Below are 19,977 nucleotides of genomic sequence, written 5' to 3' on the forward strand. Positions count from 1 at the left end.
TTTATGTACTAATCTAGAGTTAAATTAATTTAGAAGTTTTGGTCAGTGATGCTAATCAGTAAAAATTTTGTATTTGTGGGTTTAGTAAAGACTCCGCAAGTAATAAATGAAAATTAGAACTTACGGTGGAGGTTATAGAATCATATAATTGTAGTAGATTCCTAAATATTATTTTTGTGAAAGCAAAAGAATCCATACTCTACATAATAAAACGGTAGAGAAGTAAAACCAATAAAAATAATACTTTAATTCTTGCAATCTAACCTGAACTCAAATTGGAGACCAATTGTATTTGACAACAGATCAATCAGTTCAAACTGTCCCCCGCAAATGTTGCCGTCTGCCCCACACCCCACGCCCCTATAGAACTATACTATAGTTTGTATGATAAATGATTTATATGGGAAATCATTTTTTTAAGGTTTAATAGGAAGAAGATCTAGAAGGTGGTTAATAGATAGTGAATTAAATAATATGTTTTTCTTATCATAATAGTTAATTTTAACAATTGCATTCATTTTTGAGTAACTATATTTTTCTGTAGAAATTCTTCAATTCTGATATGAATAGTAGGTAAATTAATAAATGCGTGGCTTTAAAACGTAGCGTCTAAACAAAATGATAGTTCAATGTTTTGAAAATGACTCAATTCAATTAATCATGTTAATCAAGAATAATATATCTTTCCTCTACGAAAAACCTATCGTTTTTAGTTGTTGAGTTCATCCATAACAAACTCGAAAACGCATATTTTCTTTTAAAAGATAAAAAAGTAAAAAGGGCCAGATTATTCCATGTAACACCCCAAAATCGTGGCCCTTCGTCTTAAAGTGAACCTGTCCATTAATCACGGGATGAAATTTTGTTCCCCCTCTTTCTGTTTACAGGAAAACCTCTCTTAAAAATATTAAGGTCATAAGACTAAAGATTGCGTGCAGTAATATTCATAAATCGTGTTGTATGTGGGAGTACAATGAGTTAGAATATGAATTCTGTTTAATTAAATGAAAAAAATATTTAACAGATGTATCGTCGTCTGACAACTATACAAGAAAGATTTAATTGAAACTAGCTTTCCACCCGCGGCTTCGCCCGCGCAGTCAAAGAAAAACCCGCATAATTCCCGTTCCCGTGGAATTTCCGGGATAAAACCTATCCTATGCCCCGGGGTAAAAAGTAGCCTATGACCTTTCTCGGGTATCAAAATATCTCTATACCAAATTTCATGCAAATTGGTTCAGTAGTTAAGGCGTGATTGAGTAACAGACAGACAGACAGAGTTACTTTCGCATTTATAATATTAGTATGGATTAGCCAATTTTATCGTCTCTATAGTTTTTAATTGTTACGTCTAAATGTTACGCTACATAATAATTTTGTGAATTAAATAATACTTACCTATAGTAATTTCCTTTCTTGTATTATGTGTGTTCTAGTATTTAACTGCTGTGTATCTAACATGTGAAAAACAATATGCAAGTCAAAGGAACAACACTAGTAAATATTATGTGGTACTATTTCAGATTCAGTAGTAGGTATCCGTATAAAAAGTAACCTAACTTATATGCTCATTGTACAAAATTACATACAGATCGGACTTTCAGCAATTTTTGGAAGAGTAACAAATAAACATTTTACGTTTGTAATACTAGTAGAACGTTTATAAGGTAAAACCTAACAGACAATAACAATAATTATAATAAAATTTTCAAGTCAATTCAATTGTTTTGAACGAAGTAACTAAATGAATCTCCTTACTTTCAAGGCTTTAAACCGTCTATTAATAGCTGAAATCGCGTGTCGTTGAATCTGAAATCAGATTTGTAACGAATGAATCGCCCAATTTAGCAGATTGCTTGTGGATCCATAATGACAGAGACATGAAGCATTAACGTACCTAGGGTGCTTTTCCACTAATAATTTGCGAAGATGTGTAGCGAGGAATGTGTTTTTTAATAAACAATAGTTTCGCTTCAAACTTCAAACTAAATGATGCGATAAGATAGGTTCTTTACAATCACATTTCTCGCTACACATCCTCGCACATTATTGGTGGGAAAGCATCCTTAGGGTTCATGTTCTTAAAGCAGTATTATTTCAAGTGTGGAAAAACGACAGCGCTATATAGGTCGTCTAGCGCCATCACTTTCCCATACTGGAAATAATATTGCTATAAGACAGGGTAACCCCTCTGAATTACCGATCTTGATAGATTCAGAGGAAAGCTAATTTAGCTATGAATACTTGGGAAATAATGAATGAAATAGTGGGTGAAAGTTTAAAGCGTTTCTTGTTGAATAAATGTTAATATATAAACAGTTTGTCTATGGCTAATAAGAATCTCTCTTATGTCTCGTTAATGTCTCTTCAATCGTTATGTAGTTAAAAAACTATAATTAAAAATAAAATTGAAATTAAAGAAAATGAAATCGGATTATAAAAAGCAATTACCTAGTGTTGTTTCTAGTAGAGCAAAAGCCAATCAATTTTCATCAATCATAATCATAAGATATAACTATCAACTACTAATTAGAATCTAATGATAACAGCTGAAGAAACCTATTATTATTAGTTTAGTAATTTGATTTGAATGTATTGTGCCTCTAGTTAGGCAGAAATTCATTAATTAATAGCATTAATAGATTTATTTGACAGCAACGTAGAATGAAGCAAAATACAGTATTCTACAACTTATGATATTTGTAAAAAACTAGCGGTCCGCCCCGGCTTCGCCCGTGGTACACGTTTACGTTTTCTCTCCATAAGAACTATCCTCGTACTTCAAGGAATATTATAAAAAAAGAATTAACGAAATCAGTTAAGCCGTTCTTGAGTTATGCGTTTAGCTATTCATTTTTATTATATAAAGATTATAATTATTATTTCAAAAGCACAAATAAATAAAAATATACTATGTAGTACCGAAAGGATGGCGTGGCACCTTCAATAATATTGTAATGATCTTATTCTATATACAACTATATAAATTAACGAATGAGTATTATATTTATTAAAAATTTATATTTTCGTAACTGTAGAGTCTATGGGTAAATAGTAATAATTTATTATTTGCTATCTTTACCATCAAGAATCTTCTAATGAAAGAAAATATTAGAAAAAGTAAGAAAACAAAACAACCAAATCAAGTTTTCTAATACCTCGGGTCAGCTAGTAATTTATAAGCTACAGAACTATTCCATTCACAGCATTTAACGTAGCTTTGGTTTCGAGAGCTTTCAGCATTATGAGCTGTTAAAAGCTTATCAGATATAAAAGCCAAGCCCGGTAGAAGTTGCTTTGTATTGGTTGTATTATAGACTAGCGGTCCGCCCCGGCTTCGCCCGTGGTACATGTTTCGCAATAAAAAGTGGCCTATGTCCTTTCTCGGGTATCAAAATATCTCCATACCAAATTTCATGCAAATTGGTTCAGTAGTTTAGGCGTGATTGAGTAACAGACAGACAGACAGAGTTACTTTCGCATTTATAATATTAGTATGGATTATAACTTTCTAGAATATGCTATATTAATATTATAAAGAGGAGAGATTTGTATGTAATGTATATAGAAAAAAAACAACTGTATCGAATTCAACATTTTACTGGATGAAGATGAAATACTAGAAAGTTTAATTTTTAGACAGTGTCTTCCTGGGTATGGATAACTCAAGAATCAGTGGGGCAAAACGTAAAATAGTATCTTTTGAAAAAATAAAACATCTAAAAAGTGAACAACATATATCCAAATATTATAATGTAAGAATTTTAAATATTTTATGATAACCTGAATTAGAATGTTTTCAAGCGTTTAGAAAAATATGGTCGCATCAATTCCTAAAATTGGTAAACTATGAAAACTTCAGAAATTGCGTGTAAAAATATTTTGTAGAGTTGACTCTATATTGCTGTTCTACATGTCATTCCTTCCTACGTACATTATGAATGAATGAAAGCTTGCTGATTAAGTTCATTTAAGGCAATGCATAAATGTTATTTATGAAATATAATGTAATAGACATTAATTTATACGTCTATAGATATATTATCATAAATAAAAACTCAATTTACAGCCACATAATATTTAGACATGTGTATTACAGTGAGCTTTAGATTCTAACTTAAATAACAAGAACACGAAAAAAACATTTCAGAGGTTGTAAGTACCTCTTGTTATGGTGTCTCTCGATATTAGCAGAAGGGCTACATCTTAACGCGAAAAGTACATCTTAATATCGCCTAACTCTATCGTCGTCAGACTAAGCTTTTCTAATACAAAAAAGCTCAACTAGTAACGGGCTGAAACTCATAATGTGAAAACTCAGAGATTCAACAAACATGGTGCTTATAATGCCCCCTCTTCACAATGGGCAACGTTGGCCCAACAAATGATCGTCAATATTTGCCGCCATTTCGGCGATTATGAATAACATAGACATTTATGGTCTTACCACAAAACAATTTAAGCACAGTCTAACTTTAAAACAGGGATCTGTCACTTTAATAGTTGTCTATGTGAAATACGATAAAACCAGATTAAAGAGAACCCGCGGTTAATGTTAAACCCTGTCTAAAGTTTTTTGTGGCAACACAGTAATTAGGCTCTACACTATCGTGATTGCCTCTACTCGCCCAATGCTGCCCATTGTGAAAAGGGCCCATAAGTTACCCCACAGTCCTGCCGTTCCTGACTCCTGCACGTCAGTCGTGTCCCGGACACCATAGGGTGTGGTTGTGTTGTGTTATATTGGATTTCTATTTGTGAATGGTAAGAAATTTGTATTCAATGAATTGCTATTGAATTGAGGGTTTTATTGCGTACAATATTGTGTTTGTGATATATTTTTATTGCTGAAATAATTGGTATTTTAGGTGTATAACTATGGAGGCAATTGAAAAGGGTTTGAATGTATGAAATGAAACAATTGACATAGAAGTTATGCTCTATATTCTGTTTTGTTCTCAATTATTTATTTTATTTCAGCTTTATGAATAAGAGTTTATGAAGCGTTAGCCAAAGGTTCTATTCTCCGTAGAAGCATTGTATCGTATTTAGGCGCGTATAGCTACTTCTGATTGAAACAAATGATACAAATTCTCTTCACTAACAAGAGATTGGTACATTTAGTAGTGTAGTAAATATTTGTATGAAACTTGTTATATACTTTAAAGTTTTTATTTCACGAGACAAGTTTTATAATAGAGTCCAATATAACTATTGACTAGATTAGATAGAGATTAATATGAATTATCGCTATTTATAAAGAGACTAGCTGCGCTCCGCGGATTTACCCGCGTGTCTCCACTCCTGTTGGTCTTAGCTTGATGATATTATATAGCCTTCCTCGATGAATGGGCTATCTAACACCGATAGAAATTTTCAAATCGGACCAGTAGTTCCTGAGATTAGTGCGTTCAAACAAACAAACTCTACAGCTTTATAATATTAGTATTGATATAAAAAATGTATAATAAAATATATGTCTATGTTATTCGAATTAATATTTTCATAAAACTCTCTAGTTGGGTATGAAATATGAATGAGAGTTTATTTGCCTGTTTGCATACTCGTCAAGTGAATATGAATACAAAGCTTTCATATTAATTTTATTTTAGTGTGATTATGTCGTAAATCTAATAGACATATAAATGATCCTTAACGATGTTTTCTTTTTCATTGTAGTTGTTGTTAAATGAGAATATGTCTCATGTTCGACTCACAAATTAAATAAATACATGTCATCAAGCTCGATTAAGTAGTTTCGCAGGTTAGCGACAAACTTCAAATACTTGATGTTGAAATGTATAAAGCATAAGGGATAATGAAAGAGCGGATTTGAACTTTCATGTATTGCACATAACAGTATCTATCAATAATTATAAAAGTTTCAACTAATATAAGCTCAAATAGAACCTTTATATATCGCAAAAAATATGAATAAATAAAAAAATATGGGTATGGGGAGCGGCTGTCGCGATAAAGAGTAATTGACGCGAGCGAAGCCGCGGGCGCAAAGATAGTAGCCATATAAATTTTATACCAATTTTTATATTCGTTTGCTTTATCCCATATAACAGATAATATATAATACATATACACATATTTATTATTATGTAGGTACTTATATATCTACTAGCAAAAATTTGTTGTTTTAGCTTATAACAGGGATATATTATTACAAGATATCTTTAAGCTTACCTTAACAGAAAAACATAAGAAGAATCGGTCAAGTCGTTTCAGAGGAGTTAATTTACACACACTATGACTCTTCAAAAGGTACTTTTTTAATTTCTACGTACTTAAAATACTCTTATTTAGAAATACCATTTAAAAATAATTCGCTGAGACCCCTACGCAAAGTAAAACAAAGTCTAGCAACTAATTGATTCCGTGAAATCGTTATTTTAGCATTAACACCTACATCTACACGAGTATTCTTTAGTAAATAAATGTTATAAAATAAATATGGTATATTATGCAGCTTTTCATATAAAGATGCTTTCTGCCCGCGGTTTCGCCCGCACAATCTAAGAAAATTCCTGAGAAGTCAAAGGTACAGAAATTCCTTGAAATTATATGTTTCTCCGTAGTGTAGCTTATATCTCTCTCAACACATCTTCAGACACGAAAATCATACCATAAAATCGCTCCGTTGCGAAGAAAGGACAAACAAACATTCGCAAGATATGATCAAAGATTACAAATTACAAATATAATTCATCTCTATATATAACTACTAGCGGTCCGCCCCGGCTTCGCCCGTGGTACATATGAAAAATAGATGTTGGCCGATTCTCAGACTTACCCGATAATCGATATGCACAGAAAATTTCATGAGAATCGGTCCACCCGTTTCGGAGGAGTATGCAGACTAACATTGTGACAGGAGAATTTTATATATAAGATTAAAAACAATCTACCTATCCTACTACTAAACTCTATTTTTCTCTTCATTTAATCCTACTGCTATACTTCATACTAATACATACTCTATTCCTTTCTGCCCTCTACCATACTAACATACATAATACAATAATTTGTGAGATTGGATAGATAAGTCTATCATGCAATAACGGCCGATCAAATTTTGATGAAACTTGCTATTTTTTATTAAGGTACTATGACCTCGTATTAGTATAAATTTAAAATCTAAAATATTCAAACATTATATTTAACTATTGGTTCGCCCCGGCTTCGCCCGTGGTATATATTTTCTATCCATAAGAACCATCCTCGTACTTCAAGGAATATAATAAATTTTTTTAAATTAATTACTTTAATAAATCCATAAAGCCGAACTATTTAATAAAATCGTAATCCATTTTTCATGAAACAATGGGATTAGTCCGGGATACATCGCCCATTTTTGCAAGTGATTACTATCAAGGTAATTTTTCGTGAGTAGCTTTATTTTGATGAGATGCCCAATAATTTCATGTACGAAACTCTCGATTGTGGTAGCTTACAGAGGTAACAAGGATAAAAAATTTTGATTTGACGGTTCTCAAATATTTATTACGCAATTTGTAGGACAATATGTCTGTTGAATTATATAAGTATTAAATAAGTGAAAATAAAAAAATCAGCTGGTTAGTAATCATTTATGATGACTTCGTTATCGATACACATTGGAAAGGGGGACTCTTTGATCAAACCATAGATTTTGTAGGACAAATATTTTTTCGAATAATTTAGATAATTATCTTGAGATTGAACAAAAAAAAAACATTCAGTTAGTAATTAATATTTGAGAACCATCAAATCAAAATATTTTATCCTTGTTTCCTCTGGTAGCTACCACAATCGAGAGTTTCGTACATGAAATTATTGGGCATCTCATCAAAATAAAGCTACTCACGAAAAATTAGCTTGATAGTAATCACTTGCAAAAATGGGCGATGTATCCCGGACTAGATGCATTTTCACGAAAAGCTCTCGTTTCAAAAGCTTTAATTAATATGAAATAAATTCTTTGAATATTTTATATCATAATAAGTTTTTTAATAATTTTTAGTTTTAAAAATAAAGTTATGACTATCTGTTTTTTTATTAGGTACTTATTTTTATTTTTCACTCCCGTATGGGGCAAATAAATTTTTCTACTAACCAGTTTTAAAAGGAATAATCGCTGTTTATTATTTGTACTTCTCCTATACACTTATTAAATTTATAAATGATATCGTTAACTTTTTTCTAAGCTCACTTAGGTATAAGAACTACTACACACTAAGAAACCTAATTGTAATTTTTTGAAAAATAAATAAGTACATAATATAATATTGAAGCAATTATTAAAAGTTAACATTGATAAGCTTCAATATCTCTCTAAAGACTATTTGAACGATAAGACCATTATAACTTTTCTAAATGGACTGAGAAATTCTAAAATTATAAAGGTGACCTAAAGGTCAATGTCCCGACGTCATAATAATATCGATTTAATCAAAGAACCTTATTAAAAGAATAATACAAACATACAGAAAGTTTACACGAAAGAAATCTTATTTTCGACATATTTTCACCCTGGTTTGCTCATGTTTAAAAGTCCTCCTTGTCCCCTAGTGAGGTAAGGGGCAGATGCATTATGCAGATATCTGTTCCACTGATCGATTTTCTTTACAGACAAGTAGATGAGCCTTCTGTGTCCTACGAGACCGAGACATTTTTTTTTCTTCGTCTCCACCGGGAATCGAACTCAGGATCACATCTTGCTCGAATCTTGCATGATATAAAGAAAATGTCAATTAGGACATTCTTTTGAATCTTGTTTTAAATTAATTGTTTTAATTTAATTGTATTCTAAGTTTTCTTCGGTTTCGTTTTCAAAACATCATAGTAGGTATGTTTTTATCTATTTTTTATTTAGAACTTTAATTGTAATTAATCTATTAAATGGATGTTTATCATAACATAATCTATCCAATATGCTTAGATTATTATCATATCTCTGTGTACATGGGCATTTTATAGCATAGCAAATGCATAAAAACTTGTGTTACCCATAAATATTATTTTCTTTCATAATATCAAGCAATATCAACAATTAATATATTATAAAGAGATTCACAGACAGACAATAAAATAAATAATTCTAGACTCAGCATTATTCTACAATAGCTTAGGTCACGTCTAGACAAGATGTGACCTAGAAGATATGCCAAGCATTAAAAGCAGCTTTAATATAAAAAGTTCATATATTTTTTAAACTTTTAAATCCTTTGAAATCTTCTTTTAATGAATAGCCTTTATGTAGGTAATATAATTTGTCATTGATAATATTATTCACTGTCTTTTAATTACCGTTAATTGGGGTATGGATTACAATCACAGATCACAGAAACTAAAGGAGATATGGTTAGGGGGGGCCGGTGTCGCAGCAATATGTACAAAAAGAGAACAAACTGTAGCGGTGCTGTATACGTACGTCACTTACAATCTAGTGTGCGAACGAATAGTCGCTCTCATATTTTTGTGTGATGACACGAACACAACGCAAAGTATTGTATTGATTTTGTTTACTGCAGTTGTGTGCGTAAATTTTTTATGAGACACGGTTTCGTACTCAGCGCAAGCGATTGGCATCTCTCTAGATCTCTATGATTACAATGATATAAAACATATTCAAAAATACGTTATCATTTTCAAAGATTTACTTTTTCGTAGTTATTACTTTGAGAGCCTTCGACAATTATTTAGTTTTTAATTTTTGTAGATTAATATGGCTAATGCCCTGTATTGAAACGGGATAAAATTAGGTCAAATGTCCTTTGTTAATTTTGATGTGTTATTATGATTTATACATTCCTATAGGTACCTTAGAGACAGTAGAGTTTTATCCGCATCCATCTAGTAGTTTTGTCGTTTTGTCGTCGTTTGAAATAGACATACATCCATCCTCATTTCATATTTATAATCCATACTAATATTATAAATGCGAAAGTAACTCTGTCTGTCTGTCTGTTACTCAATCACGCCTAAACTACTGAACCAATTTGCATGAAATTTGGTATGGAGATATTTTGATACCCGAGAAAGGACATAGGCTACCTTTTATTGCAAAATATGTACCACGGGCGAAGCCGGGGCGGACCTCTAGTATCAAATAATACAAAAGAATACTTCACTTATAATATAATACTATAGTACAGGATCAGATGTATTAATATTGTATAAAACATTACTCTCTTTTTAGCGCAAACGGTTAACCTTACCAATATCTTCTCCATAGCGTGACTAAACACCACAATCCATTACCCATAGTATCGATCGTGATCTGAGCTATCTAATGGAGTGATTTCATTATGATTGGTTCGCTTATTCGCTAGATAGAGGGTGTGGATATAGCGTTTTATATTAATGCTTTTAGTGTTTATTAATCTTCTTATATATAAAAATGAATCGCAAAATGTGTTGGTAAGCGCATAACTCGAGAACGGCTGAACCGATTTCGATAATTCTTTTTTTATTATATTCCTTGAAGAACGAGGATGGTTCTTATGTAGAGAAAACGTAAACATGTACCACGGGCGAAGCCGGGGCGGACCGCTAGTATACTATAGAATTGGTTATGATATTAATGTATTTTTAAGGACGAAAGTTTGTAACTCGTTTATAGAGAAACAGTTGTTTTTCCGTGAGATTGGATATGTATAAAACTTACCATTTATTTCAATTTTCATTTAAAATTGTCTATGAGAAAATATTTAAGTATGAAATTATATTCAGTTACAATTCCTTCAAATGGTTCCTCATAATCGCAAAAAGGCAAAAGTTATTTGAAACAGATTAAAATGCATCTAAATACACACATATAAGTATGCTAAATTTAAATCAAGACGATTCAGCAGCTTTATCGTCAAATAGCCACAAACAACCATCTTCATAACAATCTTTTAATTTTCCATTCCGAATGTTATTAATTTAGTACACATGAATGTATAATACCTATATGAGAGGTAAAGTAAATAAAACACATTAAATTTCATCCTTTATTTTAAACCCATTCATTTTACAATCATAATTAATTAACATTTCGTGTAAACAGTAAAAGCTAAATTTTAACATTCAAATTTTAAACTTGTGTATTTTACGTAAAGGCCTCCTATTATGCCTTAATTCCGTAGTACTTTTAAATTGAAAAGCGTATAACTTTATGAATAAATTATATGGGCGGCCATTTTCTTTCAATATCTATATACATCTTATATATAAAAATGAATCGCAAAATGTGTTGGTAAGCGCATAACTCGAGAACGGCTGAACCGATTTCGATAATTCTTTTTTTATTATATTCCTTGAAGTACGAGGATGGTTTTTATGTAGAGAAAACGTAAATATGTACCACGGGCGAAGCCGGGGCGGACCGCTAGTACTTAATATTTTATAGCTGAAGAGTGTGTTTGTTGTTTGTTGGAACGCGCTTATCTCAGGAACTACTGGTCTGATTAGAAAAATTCTTTTGGTGTTAGATAGCCCATTTATCGAGGAAGGCTATAGGCTATATATCATCTCGCTAAGACTAACATGAGCGGAGCACTGCGGGTAAAATCGCGGCGCACAGCTAGTTTTTTATACACACGAACTTTGGCTTGTAATAAATAGGACATATAATATATATATAACTAGCGGTCCGCCCCGGCTACGCCCGTGGTACATATGAAAAATAGATGTTGGCCGATTCTCAGGCTTACCCGATATGCACAGAAAATTTCATGAGAATCGGTCCACCCGTTTCGGAGGAGTATGCAGACTAACATTGTGACACGAGAATTTTATATATAAGAAGAAGATATAGATATGAGTTGTCAACCTGAAGTGTGACGATATGAAATAAACAATGAAACACCGGTTTTCTGTCTGCCTATACAAACACAATATCATTCTATATACTTACATACTCATGTATTTGTAAACCAAAGATCACATTTCTTGTTTAGGGGTGAGAAAGGCGTATTATGTATCGTTTTTTTATGTTGAAGTAGTCGGTGATCATCTATTATTTTTTAAGTACAAAAAAATATAACCACATACTTTAAATCACATACTTAAACAAAATTTGGGCTAATTATAGTCTTGCATGAAATAATTTTAACAAAGCGTATTCACAATAATAAGGCTACATAATATTATTAATATACACTGTTATGACTCCAAAATTAATAACGTCATTATAAGAGGTCACATAATAAAGTGGTAGCAGCCTATTAATAAGTTTAACCCAGTGTCAGTCTGTTATAACTTATAACATTAAAATTAAGCAGTAGCTTATTTATTAAGCAGTAAAATAGACTTATACATTTAATTAATTATAATTATACATTTAACCAAATATTCTGTTCCTTTTATAAAACCACTAGCGGTCCGCCCCGGCTTCGCCCGTGGTACATATTTCGCAGTAAAGGTAGCCTATGTTCTTTCTCAGAGTCTTAAGATTATCTGTACCAAATTTCATCAAAATCGGTCCAGTAGTTTATGAGCCTTTTCATTACAATCAAACAAACAAAGTTTTCCTGTTTATAATATTAGTGTAGATAAATTTAAGTTCATTGACAAACACCTTTTCTAAAATAAGATGACACACTAAAGATAATAGACCGGGAGATACTGACACAAAATTTCGAGTCATTTGTAACAGGATGGCGGTTCTACAGGGGTCTTAGTACGCAATGACAAAAAGAAAAACGATGGCGTGAACGCTGGTACCGGCGGCTTAGTCGCGTGGGCGTTAGTCGAACTCGTCGGAAAATAGCGAAAGTCAAACGATTTGTAACAGTATGGCACTTATTTTTCCTGTAAGTTTGAGGATCAACAAATATAAATACAAAATTTCAAAGATCTATGTGTTGGAAATCTTCACTTATATAAATTAATAATAAATTAAGTTTTCAAGTATGACAGCACTTTTTCCCCCTACTAGAAGTATGGCAAATATAATAATGGTCACATTTTATCAAATACTCTCCAAAAATCCAAATGCAATACTGGTACAAAAAGTTTGGTGAAATAAAAATTTTTTGCAGATTTTCGGCGGTATGGCGACCATTTGGAATCGTCCGAAAAGTATGGCATGGCGATTTTCGTAAATGGCTGCACGACGATAGTTACCTGTGCAAAAGTTAGCCTGGTACAAATGGTTGAATGATTGTTTTATTTAAATCAACACATTCGCGTCGGTATGGCGGGCTGTAAGTCACACCGGAAAAGTATGGCATGACACTACCGCCTACTACTTTTTTATGGGCTATCGGCAAATTCTAAAATCTTTGTGTTACAAATCGTTTGACTTTCGCTATTTTTCCGACGAGTTCGACAAACGCCCACGCGACTAAGCCACCGGTACCAGCGTTAACACCATCATTTTTCTTTTTGTCATTGCATACTAAGACCCCTGTAGAACCGCCATCCTTGTTACAAATGACTCGAAATTTTGTGTCAGTATCTCCCGGTCTATAACCTATTTCCCTACAAAAGAATACTAGAAACAAAATATCTTATTCAGCATACACTGGAATATCTAATACAGCGTGGCATTGCTCATAAAATGTGAATGAACATGGCTTTTATGAATTTGTATCACGAGCTACGATGCAAATATATTTGAGCATAAATTGTACCTTACGATGTTTTCTAGGCTCGCTCGGCGTTCTTTTTATTATACTTTATGTACTGGTTTTGTATTACACTAGTAAGTCTTTGAATATGGTTTAAAAGGTATCTACTATTAAATATGCAAACTATCTTTAGTAACATATGTTTGTTTATTTGTCTCTCTTTCACGTCTCTACAGAGCGAATTTATTGTATTATTTTTGTGCCCATAGATAGGAGACTACAGAAGAATATAGGCTACTATTTCCTGCGATGAAAGATCTTTGACAAAGCGGGCAAAACCGACGGTAACAGATAGTTAATTATAACTCAGTAAAACAAAGGAGAAATAAAAAGCCTGACTCCCTTCTATTCGTAATTTTTGGGTACACCATAAAAAGCAATAATAAATAAGTATACAGGAAACAACAGTTTTCCCATTGGTGAAATAAAAATATCTGACGCAAACGCGTGTATCTAAAGCTGCCATTCACTCTCATTCTTTTGTGCGACCGTAACGCGTCGGAAACTTCGTGAATGTGCGTCTTAATGCTTTTGTTTTCTTAATCGAACACGTTTGAACAGTCAATTCAGTGGAGGAAAAACTGGATGAAAAGGAAACATTGACTTCTTTTTCTAAATAATAATAGTATGTTATGTGCGTAATGTTGAGATTCGATAGGTCATATTTTTGCTGAATATTAAAACAAGAACATAGTGGAAAATCTAAAAAAATAGATACTAAATGTACTTTCATTATTTGACTTATGTTTTTGTTTATGTGTTTTATGAGGATTGTAGATGAATATAATATAATATTATATTGTAATGTACACACCGAATTAATTTCAAATTCCATTTTCTAAAAGATCTCGTTTTCTAAAAGAACTCGTGCAATGTACTTTATCTAAAGTAGGCACGTTTTAATATGTTTGAAATATACAAAAAAGGAGCATCAATGTTTACAAAAAAATGTTATTAGATACGACAAGGCGACGTCAAATTCATACAATATAAAATAACTTATTCATCACTATAGCATATTGTTGTCTCAAGTACATATTTTGATCAACAATCTCTATCACGCGTTGAGCCAAAGACATATAATATATTTTATCAACGCCAAATCTTTCGTAGTCCCGAAAACCTTCCAGATAGAGATCAGACATTTGATCCCATTGATATATTTTCCAGTTTTATGAATTGGGATAAACTGACAAATAAGGAGTTTTGTTGAATAAATTAATGCTTTAGTTTGAGTTCGATTTTAGTCATACTTAACATTGATAACATGAAAATGGTTTGAGTGAAATAAATCAAGTTAAATATAAAATATCCAGATGGCAAAATATTTCAGGCTGTCTCAAAATTTTAAATGCAAACGCTACGAGCTGAGAAACAGATTTTTAAGAAGTTCGTTTGAAAAAAAAATCTATAATATATTTTGGGGTAGTATATCGATTTGGTGATAAATAATTTTAAAGTACACATCATAAAAATTCAATATATTATATTATATCGTTCAAAACCTCTTTTCTTGTCTGTCCTTTACCCATTTAAAAAAACGAGTATATGTGTCAGAATTAAAACTTCTTTCGTCGTCTCGTCGCCTTATTCCATGACGTGACGGTATAACCATGATTCGACCTTGAAATTTACTCTCAACGTGCCGAAAAATTTTATCTGTAAAAATACGATGAATTCTTCTTCATATATATAAAAGTCCTTCACTCCCTTTAAAAAGTTAAAACACACAATTCTAATACAAATACATTTCATTTATAACAGAATAGTAAAATAAGTTGAGTACATACAAATAGTTTCAATAGTCACTCGCAACACTTTTGTTATGAAACTTCGTACTTTAAATTGTTGAAGCTCGATCGATACGTCTGGTCTGAGCTTTTTTGTGGATGCTGTTTAGTACAGTTAGTATTATAAGTACAAATCAATTATTAATACATTTAAATCTTTTTTTTATTCATAATACGTAGGTACGGTATTTAAACGACATTTTGTTTTATATCCATATCACAGGATCAACATTACATATAAATTTTACGATGGCAAAAGCTTCAAGACAACTTTAGGTTTAATAGCGCTTTATGGTTAGGGAGCCAGGTGCAAATTTGGTTAACTATTTCCTCTCAAGAGATAATTCGTCAGACGCATGAGAGTATAGTATTATAAAGCCTCGTGAACGTCAGCTGGCGCTCGGTTGGGGGGGTGAGCGGTTGTAGCCTCCCACGCACATAGGAAAAAAAATACATTCATTCATTCATTTCCTCTCAGCTAAAAATTTGTCAAATTGTAGCTAACCCAATATCTCAACGAAAAAAAATAGTCAGCTGGTTACAACATGGTGTATTATACGTCAGCTGGTGTCTCGAACATGAAAGTTAAATTTAAAGAAAAATTTATTTTCCGTTATTTCCTCTCAAACAAAAATTTACCTGATGATAGCTTATATGTAACTGTGGATAAATATATATGTCAGCTGGCTGTATCTCGGTGGAAAAACCGTCAGCTGATACGGGAGGCTACAACCGCTCTTCCCCCCAACCGAGCTCCAGCTGACGTTCACGAGGCTTCATAATACTATACTTTGATGCATTTTACTAATTACCGCTTGAGAGGAACTTGGTCATAAAATCTGCTGCTGGCTCCCGGACCATTAATGATTACACTAATTGTTGTTAACTGATATTTTTTAAGTTCATTAGTAGTTCTAGTTATTCAGTTTACTGTTTGATCTATAAATTGTCGAGTTAATATTATAAAGCTGAAGAGTTTGTTTGTTTGAACGCGCTAATCTCAGGAACTGTGAAGGTGGAACAGGTTCGATTTGAAGAATTATTTCGGTATTAGATAGCCCATTTATCGAGGAAGGCTGTAAGGCTATGTATCATCACGCTAAGACCAAGAGGAGCGGAGCAATGCGGGTAAAACCGCAGGGCACAGCGATTAACAAATATATCCAAATAAGATCACTACTATTATCTCTAAAATAAAACATCCCGGGAAAAACCCACATGTTATGGAACTAAAAACTTCGACAACACGTTACATCTATCAACCCGCACTTGGCCAGCGTGATGGATTATAAGGATGACTCTCTATCTTAATCCATTCAACCTTTTTATTTACTAGCCTTATTATTTACATTTATTTTTACATACACGTCTTTTACACTATTCCCATCACCACATAATATATAACAAAGTCGCTTTTCACTGTCTGTCTCTTTCTGCTTGGATCTATAGATTTTAATACGTGTATCTTTTTAGTAGATAGCTCTATCTAGGTTATTGAGGTAGATTTTAGTATTTAATTTGTTTAGTTATAAACAAAGCGGGCACCGCCTTGAGCGACATTCTAGTATCCGCTTGAAAACTAACATGTTGCGCCAAGTCGCGTTCTAGCATACATTCCTTACCAATCAGGGTTGCCTGGAAGAGATTGCTTTTAAGCAATAAGGCCGCCTTTTAGTACGTATGTGCCGTGTGTTTTCATTGTATCTTAATTGTAATTATAGAATAGCTTATTTATGTTTGGTATATTATGTACTATAAAGCATAAATAAATAAATAAATAATAAATAAATGTTGTTAGGCCGCCTGCCCATCTGCAAGAAAACTTCCGCAAGAAATGTCCGACAGTCTGTCTGACAGCAGCTTGCAAGTCTAATTCCGCGTTTCCACCTGCAAGTAGACTTGCAAGTTGCTGTCAGACAGACTGTCGGACATTTCTTGCGGAAGTTTTCTTGCAGATGGAAACGCGGCCATAAGGAACTAAAAACTATGTCAAAACTGACAATATGTAGCACACTACATCAGACTACATCTATCAAATTGAAATTGGCTAGCGTGATGAAATATAACGACTCTAGTTGTTCTAATCCATATATTTTAATTGAATTTGCCAGCATTATTTACATCTATACATACTCTTTTACACTTTTCCGATACAAGAAACACACGTTTAACGGCATATAAATAAAACATAACCATAATAAGATCGTAAACTCGACTTGACAGCTTTCGAGGGCTTATTTATGTCTCGAACTGAAACTATAAATGTATCGAAGTGCTGACGTCATCTCTATTTACTTAGAAATCTGACTAATACAAATTTATGCGTATAATTTGCTTTGAACACAATGTTTCCAGTATAGTTAGACCTTTTTATTGTATGGAGTAGGCTTGCTATGATAGGCCAAGTGGTATTGGTCATTTTGATACTGTTAGCTAATTGAAAAGAATTAGTGGTGTTTCGTGTCTTAAATTATGATAAGTAGTTTGTAAATTAATAGTTTCTGTTCGTACTTAAGCTAGAAATATTACAGAAATATCTTAAATTTATATCGGTAGAAATAAAGGACCTTTCAATGACTTTGGTTTATAAATATGGGTAAAATACAGAAAAATATTACAGGTATTTAAATATTTGAAAATATGTTTTGAACTTCCAATAAAGAGTTAGTCATGGTCAAGCACATTCCACTTTTTGAAGTGATATAAAAATGTATGTTTATTAAATAGTATTTCATAGACAATTTGTTTTTGAATTTAGTTTGAAAAATAAAATACGAAACCTATCTATTACCACTCGTTTTTATACAAAAAACTTACCCTTGTTTTTATTTAATTATGAAAATAAATACCTTAAAATTACGACCACTTTGGAGACATTTATATTCGAAATTTTATCCGGAAAATATTAAATTTCATAGTGTCATGTTTCTCAATAAAGTAAACAAAGTAATACAAAAATTCAACACGTATAACATACTTTGAACTTAAATATTAAGGTGAAAATAAAGTTCAAACAGGGGTCAAGCCTCTAAGGAGCCGTCATGTTAAAATTTTATTCGATTGAGGGGAGCTTTACGAGATTCATATAGAGGTTCTTTTTAATTTTAATGTAACCTACATACTCTTAATTTTCTTGAGACTTCATTTTTATTATATTAATGACGTTTTAGAAGTTAAAGAGTTTAAACTTTTAATATTTTATATCTGTGTTTATCTCATAGTTTATACCTAGTATCACTAGCTTTCCGCCCTCGGCTTCGCCCGCGTTTTCAAAGAAAACCCGTTCCCGTAGGATTTCCGGGATAAAACCTATCCTATGTCCTTTCTCGGGTATCAAAATATCTCTATACCAAATTTCATGCCAATTGGTTCAGTATTTCAGGCGTGATTGAGTAACAGACAGACAGACAGAGTTACATTCGCATTTATAATATTAGTATGGATTACTACCACCTTCTACCACTAGCTTACGACCCGCGGCTTCGCCCGCTTTGTCTGAATCCTAATAAATTATATACTAAAACCTTCCTCTTGAATCACCCTATCTATAAAAAAAACCGTATTGCCAGGAATTCGTTTCAGACAGAGAAAAAAACTTTCTCATATTTTGTGATATTTGCATTTATTGGTATTCAATATTTAGTATCATGAATGAGTCGACAAAATTTCTTTAAAACTACTTATAGTCATATAACTACTTATAGTTATAGCAATCACATACGCATAATATAGCAATGTAATTTATTTTGCAATATTACATGCGATTTCCATATCCGTAGGATTATAATGGGCTTAATGGAAAATCATAGCCGCCTCCACACAGCAATTGTGGCCTGAAACTGTATTTAATAGTTAATAATAATAAAGGTTTTATTGTACATACATACATATAATATAATAAAGTAGAACAGGAAACTAAATACAAAGAATACATACATATTGCAAGTACCTAACGAAAGAAAAAACACAATCAATATGAAAAGCGCTACATATCTTTCTGGCAAGAAAAGATTGATGAAGTTAATAAGTAACATTTAAAATTGATTGACTAATTGCGCCTCGTGGCTTCGTCTGCGGACAAACAATTAGACAACCCTTTACAACTGCAACTTATATTGGTAGCTTACAACTATATATTTTCATTCAGCCATGAAAGCGTAACAAACAGATAGATATTTAGATACTACATATATGTATACTAGAGGTCCGCCCCGGCTTCGCCCGTGGTACATATTTCGCATTTTCGCAATAAAAGGTAGCCTATGTCCTTTCTCGGGTATCAAAATATCTCCATACCAAATTTCATGCAAATTGGTTCAGTAGTTTAGGCGTGATTGAGTAACAGACAGACAGACAGAGTTACTTTCGCATTTATAATATTAGTATGGATGGCAATGTAATCTGACGTCATCTAATTCCAAATGGCTCATAACAAAGAGTCATGTTTAATTTAAAATGTAAAACTAAATGGCGTGTCGGAAGGTCGTAATAAATAGTGTTCGTACTCAGTGTTTGATCGATAATGTACAGAGAGACTACTTCCAAGGCCTTAGTGTCTGTGTGAAATAGGATGCCTAGGC

The 19,977-nt window shown here is 32.4% G+C and overlaps 1 protein-coding gene across 2 annotated transcripts in view; it reads left to right on the forward strand.

The window, feature by feature from the left end:
* Nucleotides 1-4,689: 4,689 nt before the first annotated feature.
* Nucleotides 4,690-19,977, forward strand: part of igl (IQ calmodulin-binding domain containing protein igloo) — a 547,908-nt gene continuing 532,620 nt past the window's right edge. For both annotated transcript variants that reach the window (XR_016317808.1, XM_089711817.1), the window contains exon 1: nucleotides 4,690-4,764. The gene's annotated coding sequence lies outside the window, so the exon portion shown is untranslated. The remainder of the gene's footprint in view (nucleotides 4,765-19,977) is intronic.

The sequence above is a fragment of the Colias philodice genome, chromosome 27 (genome assembly GCF_061535455.1).
Source record: "Colias philodice isolate Cphi_HAF_F1 chromosome 27, ilColPhil1 Martin Lab GWU primary, whole genome shotgun sequence".
In the NCBI taxonomy this organism is placed as follows: domain Eukaryota; kingdom Metazoa; phylum Arthropoda; class Insecta; order Lepidoptera; family Pieridae; genus Colias; species Colias philodice.